This window comes from Littorina saxatilis, linkage group LG16, assembly GCF_037325665.1.
Source record: "Littorina saxatilis isolate snail1 linkage group LG16, US_GU_Lsax_2.0, whole genome shotgun sequence".
Lineage (NCBI taxonomy): Eukaryota > Metazoa > Mollusca > Gastropoda > Littorinimorpha > Littorinidae > Littorina > Littorina saxatilis.
The window spans coordinates 29,897,668-29,908,464 of NC_090260.1; positions in this window are offsets into that span (position 1 = coordinate 29,897,668).

The window sequence follows — 10,797 nt, forward strand, 5'->3', positions numbered from 1 at the left end:
TTAAAATGTGATCACAATTAACGAAAATAGATTAATTAGTCTTACGATATAAAATTTAAGAAATCGATCCAAAAATTATTTCATCTTATTCTTTATCATTTCCTGAATCCAAAAACATATAGATATGATAGGTTGTATTCAAAACAAGCTCCAAAAGTTAACAAGAATACAGAAAAGCGCGCTTTCCTGCTCAGCACAATACGCTACCGCGCTATTCTGGCGTGTCAATATCACTACGTTTTGCACGTGGGAGGTGAGCGATTTCCTCAGTTCTCGCGGTGATTGACGAAGCTGTACTTTCTTGGTGAAAAAATACAGTGCGTTCAGTTTCATTCCGTGAGTTCGACAGCTTGACTAAATGTAGTAATTTCGCCTTACGCGACTTGTTAATGTATGATGTGGTAAAATAAATATTCTGTTGAAATGAAAAGAACAAAAATTCACACATTTCTCGTAATTTCAGAAGGCCAGTGCTCGGAGCCAGCCCCAGTGCCCAACGCATACCGAACCTTGACCTCTGATGTGTCAAGGTCAGAGGTGACCTACACATGTTACCATGGATACCGTCACATGACCGGAAACTTGCACCGAGTGTGTAGCCAGGACGGGCGGTACGACGGAGCACCGCCTCAGTGCGTATGTACGTAAAATTATGGGGCATATGTACCTAAAAGGCGATTCTAAGTGTATGAAAAAGTTGCTCTACAATGCTTGCGGAAACTGAAGGTTTTGTAAGGATTATGTACCAATCAAACGACGCTTTTGTTAAAACTGAATAGTCCTAGGTTTCCGGACCAACAACACCCCCCCCCCCCCCCCCCCCCCCCGCCGACCCCCACCCCAGCCAAAAATAAATAAATATATGAAAAAAATACAGAAATACATTTGAAAATAAAGAAAAAAATGATGGCTAATATTGCACCAGATTGCTCCATTTTCCTTGTTTTTATCAACATTTTCCTTGTTTTTATCAACATTTTCCTTGTTTTTATCAACATTTTCCGGGGGTACATGCCTCCGAACCCCCTTTGTATATTTAAAGTGACAGTTTTGGATGGTAGTTGGGTAATTATTTTACTAAGGTTTCACCAGGTCGGTCTATTTTCCTTGTTTTGATCTCAATTTGTCTTCTTAAATTAACTTTTTTGAAGGTGTATTATAGGGGAAGGTTCTTGGCTCAGATTGCTTCATTTTCCTTGCTTTTATCAACATTTTTTTTTGGGGGGGGGGGGGGGGGGCATGTCCCCGGACCCTCCTAGGAGGTTCGGGCGCTTCGCGTCATCAACCAAACGCTTCACATCGTCGATCTGTCCCTTAATGAAATTTGAAAAAACCCCATCAAAATAATGTGATCCTCCCCTGATGGTTTGTGATTGTTTTTTTTGGGGGGTGTTTTTTTTTCTACAAAAAAATTTGTTTTGCTCTTTTTCAGTGGACTGTGGTTTTTTTTTTTTTTTTTTTTTTTTTTTGACTGTGTTAACCCAGAAATGTTTTACAACCAGAAGCTCAAATACAACAGCACCCACTTATAAAACCTTAAACCCCCGGACGGTTAAATAAGATCATCCCTTCTCTCTTTGCTGAAGTAAAGCGTTTGTATTAATGAGTTCAATAATGGTAGTTTTTTTGTGTGTTTGGTTTCAGTCTACAAAAATACTGTTTTTTCTCTTTTTCAGTGGAGTGCGGTAACCCAGAAATCTTTTACAACCAGAAGCTCAAATGCAACAGCACCCACTTATAAAACCTTAAACCCCCGGGCAGTTAAATAAGATCATCCCTTCTCTCTTTGCTGAAGTAAAGCGTTTGTATTAATGAGTTCAATAATGGTAGTTTTTGTGTGTGTTTGGTTTCAGTCTACAAAAATACTGTTTTTTCTCTTTTTCAGTGGAGTGCGGTAACCCAGAAATCTTTTACAACCAGAAGCTCAAATGCAACAGCAGCCATTTATAAAACCTGAAACCCCCGGGCAGTTAAATAAGATCCTACCTTCTCCCTTTGCTGTTGATAGTAAAGCTTTTGTAGTAACCAGTGTGAAATACTTTTTTTGGTGGTCTTTTTCAGTGGACTGCGGTAACCCAGTCATGTTTTACGACCAGGAGGTAACATACAACAGCACCCTTTCGGGGGCCGTAGCCACTGTCGAGTGTAACTTGGACCAGGAAACTTTTGTCTACGGCTTTGACACTCACATGACCTGCGACCCCCGCGCGGGAAAATGGGATCGTCCCTTCTCCCTGTGCAGAAGTAATGACCCTTTCCTTCCGTATCTATGTCATTATTCTCACATCTCACGCTTTTTTTTTTTTCTTCTTCTTTTGATTTTTTTTTCGGGGGGGGGGGGGTGGGGTGTGATTATTGTTTCTTTGATTTGTGTTTAGGGTTATTTTTACGACGGGCGCAGTGGTGTGGTGGTTAGACGTCGGCCTCATAATCGGGAGGTCGTGAGTTCGAATCCCGGTCGCTGCCGCCTGGTGGGTTAAAGGTGGTCGTTAACATTTTTGCTTTTTTTCAATAATCTTATGGTTAGATTTCGATACAAAATTATGTCAAATGATGATTGAACCATGGGGAAAAAAGTGACAGAAAAAAAAATATATGTAAAAAAAGATTTTATTTTTGGGTAGCGTGACTCACGCTTCCAATATTTTGTTTTCTGTTTGCTGAGAACATGTGCTTTGCCTAAAAATACTGACCAATCAAATTCATGTCACTATGCTTATAATAGCCACGCCCAAACAAGTGCAGCAACAGTTTGACACTGGAGCGCTGGACATCCAAGCTTTTTTTAAACGCACGAAATGCACGGGATTTGAGAGGAGTTTTGCGCTTGGCATTTTCCAAATAAGGATATCCTACTATGAGTACTACGCTGGAATACTACAATGAATTTTCAAACGGCTACACTGGCTTCGTCTTTCCTGATCGAAAGGGGGTGTATTGTTGATATTTGTAGATAATAGACTCTGCATTTTAATGGTCAAATGGCGATTTCGGTATAAAAATGTAGACAAGGACCTTTAAGAGTGGATTTTTCCGATCTCCCAGGGCAACTTATGTGCAGACCTGCTTGTGACTTAACCCCCTTCGTGTGTACACACAAGCACAAGACCAAGTGCGCACGGAAAAGATCCTGTAATCCATGTCAGAGTTTGGTAGGTTATAGAAACACGAAAATACCCAGCACGCCTCCCCCGAAATCGGCATATGCTGCCTGAATGGTGGGGTAAATACGTTCATACACGTAAAAATCCACTCGTGATAAAAACATAAGTAAACGTGGGAATCTAAGCCCTTGAACTTGACAAAGAAGAAGAAGATGAAGAAGAATTCAAAACATAAACGAGTACTCACCTGAGTCGAAGTTTGTGTAGAATTCCACGATGTAGTTTACAGGAACGGAGGGATATGTGAGATGCGCACACCGCCGGAAACACGCCATTTTTCACAAGTTTAGTTTTTAGTAGAGCTTTGAAACTCTATAACTGGCAACGCCGGTGTAACACGAAAATTTTACTCAACGAAAAATTTACTCCGGAGTAAGTATTTCGTACGAAATTCTTACTCCGAGTACACTTTTCGTACGAGAAAAGAACTCCCCAGGGCACGAAAAAATTACTCCCTCCACGAAATTTTTACTCCCCATTATTTTACCTCCAGTAAAAATCTCGTAGGCAAAAATGGGATGCGGGCGAAGGGATAATGCCAATAAGTGATCTCGCGCACACGAATGTCCTGCTACCCTCCTTCCACCCCTTCCACCACCAAGACTAACAGGGGACAAGGGAGTAAAAATTTCGTACACCTGGCATGGGAAGTTGAATAGCTAGTGGCAGGTTTCACAATCTTCAATCACAGACTTCCTTTTTTTCAACAAAATCAATCTTGACAGAGACCTTTGAAATAGTGTTTTTATTAAAGCCTTACATCCTCCTGGATGGAATCAAGACAAAAACGTGTATGCAGACGCATTCTTGTCGACATAATGTGATATCTTGTTACAGTACTCTATCAAACAAAGGGATAGACTTAAACAGAATTGGATAACCATTTATTCAAAGAATATTGTCCAGAGGCTTTAATAAATAAAGCAATAACAATGCAAGCAAAATATCATTTCCGAGCTCAGTGAAAAAAGCAGCAAATAAGGTCTAATTATGGGAATTCCGTTCTTCTGAACTGCTATTTTGCTGTGATGCACGTCATGAGCATACCTTCAAAAAGTAACAATGTTAATTGCACTCCATTTCTCTCTTTTTTTTTAAAGTAGAATCATTGACCAATGAAAAGAAAACGATCTTGGAAAAAAAGTTGCATATTCTTAGAAATAAATACCTGAAAATGTAACCCTACCCTCTAAATGGTGACATCATGACAGCGAAAAAAATACCGAACAAGTCATGTGAAGCAATAATAAAACATTAAGTTGATTTGAAACTAAAAGATCAACATTGGAACCAGGGACGAGTTATTAACAATGCTAGTGAGATTTGGCTAGCCGAAAGCAGAAGACCGAGACGGGTTGCCTCTGCGATGCATATGAACAAAAAAGGCGATTTTTCTTATTTGAGCAGATTTTCACACTAAGCATGACATATCTGTTTATACATTGGGATCCTGGAAATCGAAAGGATACAATACAATAACTTTTGAATCTGTAATCAAAAGTGTTATTATTATTTGCAATTTTTAGAATGTTATGTAACAAATTTGATAATACAATTCTGAACTTACATAACTTGACGAAATGTAAAACAAGTCGCGTGAAGCGATATATAAACCTGTAGTCAATCTATAGGCATCAAATTGAAGGATAAACTCAAAAAAACAGTCATCGGCGAGACTAAATTCAGCTAGTCTCGGTTAACCATACCCGAAAACCGTCACGGATCACACTCGTCTCCGCGAAGCATACTCAACCTGTTTTCTTTAATTCTGAACGCTTTTTTAAAGTAAACATTACATATGTATATATATTTTAAATCAGAAAAAGATAAGAAGTACAATGCAGTAATGTTTGAATCTGTAATGAAATATTTGTTATTGATGACAATTTTAATGAGCAAACTTATTCGCTTATTTTCAAGCTACCTAGCTCTAATGCAATATCAAAGTCCCGACTGAGTCAAAGATTACTTGACAGTTCCGCCCCAACTATCACAAAAACGCAAAAGACGTCCTCAAAGACTGTGGCAGAGTACCTTAACGCAGTCCTAGTATATCCACTACAGACTGAACTGTGGCATAGTACCTGGATGCAGTCCCAGTATATCCACTGCAGACTGAACTGTGGCATAGAACCTGGACGCAGTCCCAGTATATCCACTACAGACTGAACTGTGGCATAGTACCTGGACGCAGTCCCAGTATTTCCACTACAAACTGAACTGTGACATAGTACCTGGACGCTGTCCCAGTATATCCACTACAGACTGAACTGTGATATAGTACCTGGACGCTGTCCCAGTATATATCCACTACAGGCTGAACTGTGGCATAGTAATTGGACGCTGTGTCAGTATATCTACTACAGACTGAACTGTGGCATAGTCCCTGGACGCTGTCCCAGCCCACTGCAGACTGAACCTTAATTGGCACAAGAATCAGAGAGGAAGAGGTAACCTTAGCCAATGGTGAAAAGGTGGTTAACAACAACCAAGGGCTGTTCTCTGATTCTGAGTCTTGCCATTTCCACTTGAACATCAGCGCACACTTTGATCTTTTTTTAAAAATCCAAGTTGAGGAGATGCAGACCATCGAGAGTGTTGGCCCTACTTAGGAGCAAGATGAGATCATTACACCCTAAAAGTGTGCACAGTTTTAGAGGTCTAGCTTGAAAAAACATCAGAGATAACCCCAACGTTAAGGTTTTTTGTCTACGGACATGGGGACGGACACATGTGAATCCTAATACTCACCATTACATAGGTGAGTCAAAAACACTGCCCTAAAGTTTGGCATTTGGAAAGTTAAAACAAGTCGCGTAAGGCGAAATTACTACATTTAGTCAAGCTGTGGAACTCACAGAATGAAACTGAACGCACTGCATTATTTCACAATGACCGTAGTACGCAGCTCGTGCAAAAGGCAGTGAAATTAACGAGCCTGTTTAGTGCGGTAGTGGTTGCGCTGTGCTGCATAGCACGCTTTTCTGTACGCTTCGTTTTAACTTTCTGAGCGTGTTTTTAATCCAAACATATCATCTATATCTATATAGGGCTTGTGTGTGTCTGTCTGTCTGTCTGTCTGTCTGTCACTTCGCGATGCACGGCCAAAGTTCTCGATGGATCTGCTTCAAATTTGGTGGGCATATTCAGGTAGACCCCGGACACAATCTGGTCGATGAAAATTTTCAACACGTGCTCTAAGCGCGGCGCGGTGAACCGATTTTGGTTTTTCTGTAGATCCATTTCCAGTAACTCTTCCTTATCTTCTCCAGTGTTTTGCGCGTTTATCTTCCTTCCTTTGTGTGGCGTCAATCACGTCAACACGTGCTCTAAGCTGGCGAAGCCGGCGAACCGCCACGCTGCATACTCCGTCTCGCGATCATCCTGGCGAAGCGGGTAATCATCTAGTATCTATATATCTAGATGAACACACTTGAGTTCCGAGTAAACATTTTGTACAAAAATGTTACTCCCATGACGAATAAATAACGAATAAATTACTTTCATATTAAATAAAACGTTTCGTTTTGTTTAGTCGTGAATTTTCAATGGTTTATGTCGAATGTCCTCGGAATTTACATATGAAAAATAAACTTTGATCGAATTCAAGTCAAGTTTGTATTCCCCACCTGCGAAAGAGGTAGGTCGGTCGTGAGAAATGAGACGGACACGATTTCCCTTTTTAGCCACATTGCAATAAACAAAGGCACCAGTACAAAAACACACAAAGAAATCCAGTTAAAAGTACATTAGAAACCAAAGAACAAGTGTTTAGGTGAAGTAATTTATTCGTTATTTATTCGTCATGGGAGTAACATTTTTGTACAAAATGTTTACTCGGAACTCACCTGTCTTGGGGAGTAATTTTCTCGTGAAATTGGGGAGTAAAAATCTCGTGGGAGTAATTTTCTCGTGTTACACCGGTTGTGTCTTATCTTTGTGCAGAAGTACTTTGGTTAACCATTTAGTTAAATAATTTCCTGTTTTGTTGGTTTTTCTCGAGAAGTTTCGTTTCTACTTTTTCTGTAAGGCTTTGACAGTCATGTTACAAAACAATCCCTGGGCGGGAAAATAGGATCGTCCTTTCTCTCTGTGGAGAAGTAAAGATCCTGTCCTTTCTTATTCAGGGCCGGACCAAATGAGTTGTAAAGGGGGGGTTCCTCCTTTTTTTGGGGGGAAAATCAGCGAAGTGGCGAAGCCTGCAGGCGCGCGAACTAGGGGGGTCCGGGAGCATGCTCCGCCGGAAATTTTTTGAAAAACGGTTACAATCTGTGCAATCTGGTGCATTCTGGGCCTTGTTTTGAGAGTTAAGAGCAGCATTGTTTTGGTGCTAAAACTAGTAAAAGTCAAAGCAAGGTACATGCTTTTTCAATCAATCAATCAATGAGTCTTATATCGCGCATATTCCGTGGGTACAGTTCTAGGCGCTCTGCAGTGATGCCGTGTGAGATGAAATTTTATACGGCCAGTAGATTGCAGCCATTTCGGCGCATATTTACCTTTCACGGCCTATTATTCCAAGTCACACGGGTATAGGTAGACAATTATTAACTGTGCCTAAGCAATTTTGCCAGGAAAGACCCTTTTGTCAATCGTGGGATCTTTAACGTGCACACCCAATGTAGTGTACACGGGGGGAGGTTCGGACACCGAAGAGAGTCTGCACACAAAGTTGACTCTGTGAAATAAATTTCCGCCGAACCTGGGATCGAACTCACGCTGACAGCGGCCAACTGAATACAAATCCAGCGCGCTACCAACTGAGCTATATCCCCGCCCCAGGGCTGGGCTATATTTTCCAGGGGTGGGGTTCCGGAACCCCTGGAACCCCCCCCCCTGGGTCCGGCCCTGTTATTCAGTTCAATAGTTTCTTGTTTCTGGGTTGTCGTTGTTTTTGTGTGTGTGTGTGTGTGTGTGTTTTGTGTGTGTTTTTTTGTTTTTTGTTTTAAATGGGAATCAGCTTTTCTTTTGAGATAATTTATTAGGGCTTGCAAACGGAGGTGCCTTAACTTACGTTCCATACAAAAATATGTTATTTTACATTATTATCATAACATCAACAAATTTTCAAAATATATTCAAATCGTGCAAAATAAAATAAATTATTCGATAAAAAATATCTCAATCAATACTTAACAAATAAATACTTTAATAGGTATTCAAATTCATAAAAAGGAAAACTAAACATAAAATGACAGCAGCTTTAACATAAACACCTAATTTAACAAAAAACAAAAAAACTAAAAATTTCTTACAATTATTTCATTTCTTTCTTTAAAATTATTTTAAAAAATTCAAACAACTTAATTTGATACTCTTTTACTCTCTTTTAATTATTTATAATTTATTTTATTTTTAAATAATCATTATTAAATACCTTTTCGTTCGTTTATTAAATCACATTGATAACTTCAAAATAATTATTAATTTAATTATCTTTGAATTTTTTTCTTCTTCTGATCTTTCTTTTTTTGGTGTTTAACGTCGTTTTCAACCGTTCAAGGTTATATCGCGACGGTCTTCTTCTGATCATTATAATTATTATCATCAACATTGTTATTATAATTATTATATTTATTGATATTATTGATATTATCATTCATTAAATTGCTTGATCTCCGTTTGCTTGTCCAATCTCTGCCTCGGGCAGTTGTGTCATCATTTTCCCACTTTTTATAAAACTTGTTTTTCTCCAAACACACACCTTGAGTCTACCATATAAGAACATTGTTATTTTTCTATCACACAAACATTCTGAAACTTCTCTTCAATACTCAATACAGCAGTCTATTTGTTTTTTTATTTTTGAATAATAGAAACCTCAACTTCTCCTGAATTCACAAACATATACATATGTCATGTCTACTCTAAAAATGTGCTCAGAATGACAGAAAATAGGTTAAAATAAGTAAGTTCTGCGTTCGCAAGCTACGGACGGAGACGAGCGTGACCCGTCTCGGTCTCAGTTTTGGTGTGGTTAGTCGAGGCTATATCTTAATATAGTCTCGGCGATGACTGTTTTTTGGTGTTAATCTGTTACTTTGATGCCGACAGCTTGACTAAATGATTTTATACCGCTTCACGCGACTTGTTTCCTTTTCATATCTAGGAAATGTTCCATTAGCCGAAGTGCTTCAAAGCAGTACTTTTGATCTACTGAATGCCACTCTCGCTGTTGATGACCAAAACCTCACGTGTGCCATGACGAAAGCCGAAATGACGCCCTTTTGGACTGCCTCCTTTGCTTCCTTAGTCATGTTTGACGTCATCAAAGTCGCCATGGAAATGCAGGTCGACACTGAAGGTATTGAATAGTAAACGAGAGAGAGAGAGAGAGAGAGGTAGAGAGGTAGGGAGAGAGAGAGGTAGAGAGAGAGAGCGAGAGGGGAGTAGAGAGAGAGCGAGAGGGGAGTAGAGAGAGTGAGCGAGAAAGAGAGAAAGAGAGAGAGAGGGGTAGAGAGAGAGAGAGGAGTAGAGAGAGAGAAAGAGAGAGAGAGGAGGAATGAGAGGGGTATAGAGAGAAAGAGAGAGAGAGAGAGAGGGAGGTAGAGAGGGGTAGAGAGAGAGGGGGGAGTAGAGAGAGAGAGAGAGAGAGAGAGAGAGAGAGAGAGAGAGAGAGAGAGAGAGAGAGAGAGAGAGAGAGAGAGAGAGCAAAACTCGAGGTCCTGAAATGTATATTGCAAGAATGGTAGTCTACGTGTAGCATTAGCACCCCGCATATCCGGTTAAAGGCCATATGAACACCGTCGCTCGGCCATTTTCCAGTATCTTGCCATCCGCTTGCATGTATATGTAAATATATTCACAATGTTAAAAGAAATCTTTCTTACACTATCTCTTCCGACAGCTGTCAATATCACCGTCCTAGGCGGACCAATCACAGAGTGCAAGGGGAAGAGCGTCATCATTGCATCCAATGGAACAGACCGCGTGCAATGTGCTACAACCAATGAGGAGTTTCCTTACGGAACTGGCATCCTCATCTCAACCGTCAACTTGGATCAAGCAAGACGATTGGAGATTTGCGATTTCAAAGTTTTGGGGCGGATCCACTCAGGTAATCTTTAGAGGGGTGGGCGGCACACAGATACAGTTCACTGTATACTCTGTCCACGCTCGCGCACGCACATACACACACACACGCACGCACGCACGCACGCACACACACACACACACACACACACGCACGCACGCACACACGCACGCACGCACACACACACTCTGACACACCAAAAAACTGACCCCCCATCACACACACACACACACACACACACACACACAAACGCACACACTCAGAAACACAAACACACATACACACACAGACAAGGTTGGACACATACACACGCACACACGCACATACACACACACACGCACGCACGCACGCACGCACACACACGTTATTATATTATCTTCTAAATGTTTGCAGATCGATGCCTGCAGCCGCCAGTTTTTCCACGAATGGAGATTGCCAATGGACACATGACCCGGAAGTACGTTGTCGGGGACGAAGTTCAGTACACATGCGCAGAGGGGTTTTATTACTTTGGAGGCGACTGGCGCTCTGCCTGTGATCTCTACAAAACCTGGAATGAGCCAACCTTGAAATGCAAAGGTAATGATAAAGACTGTCTTC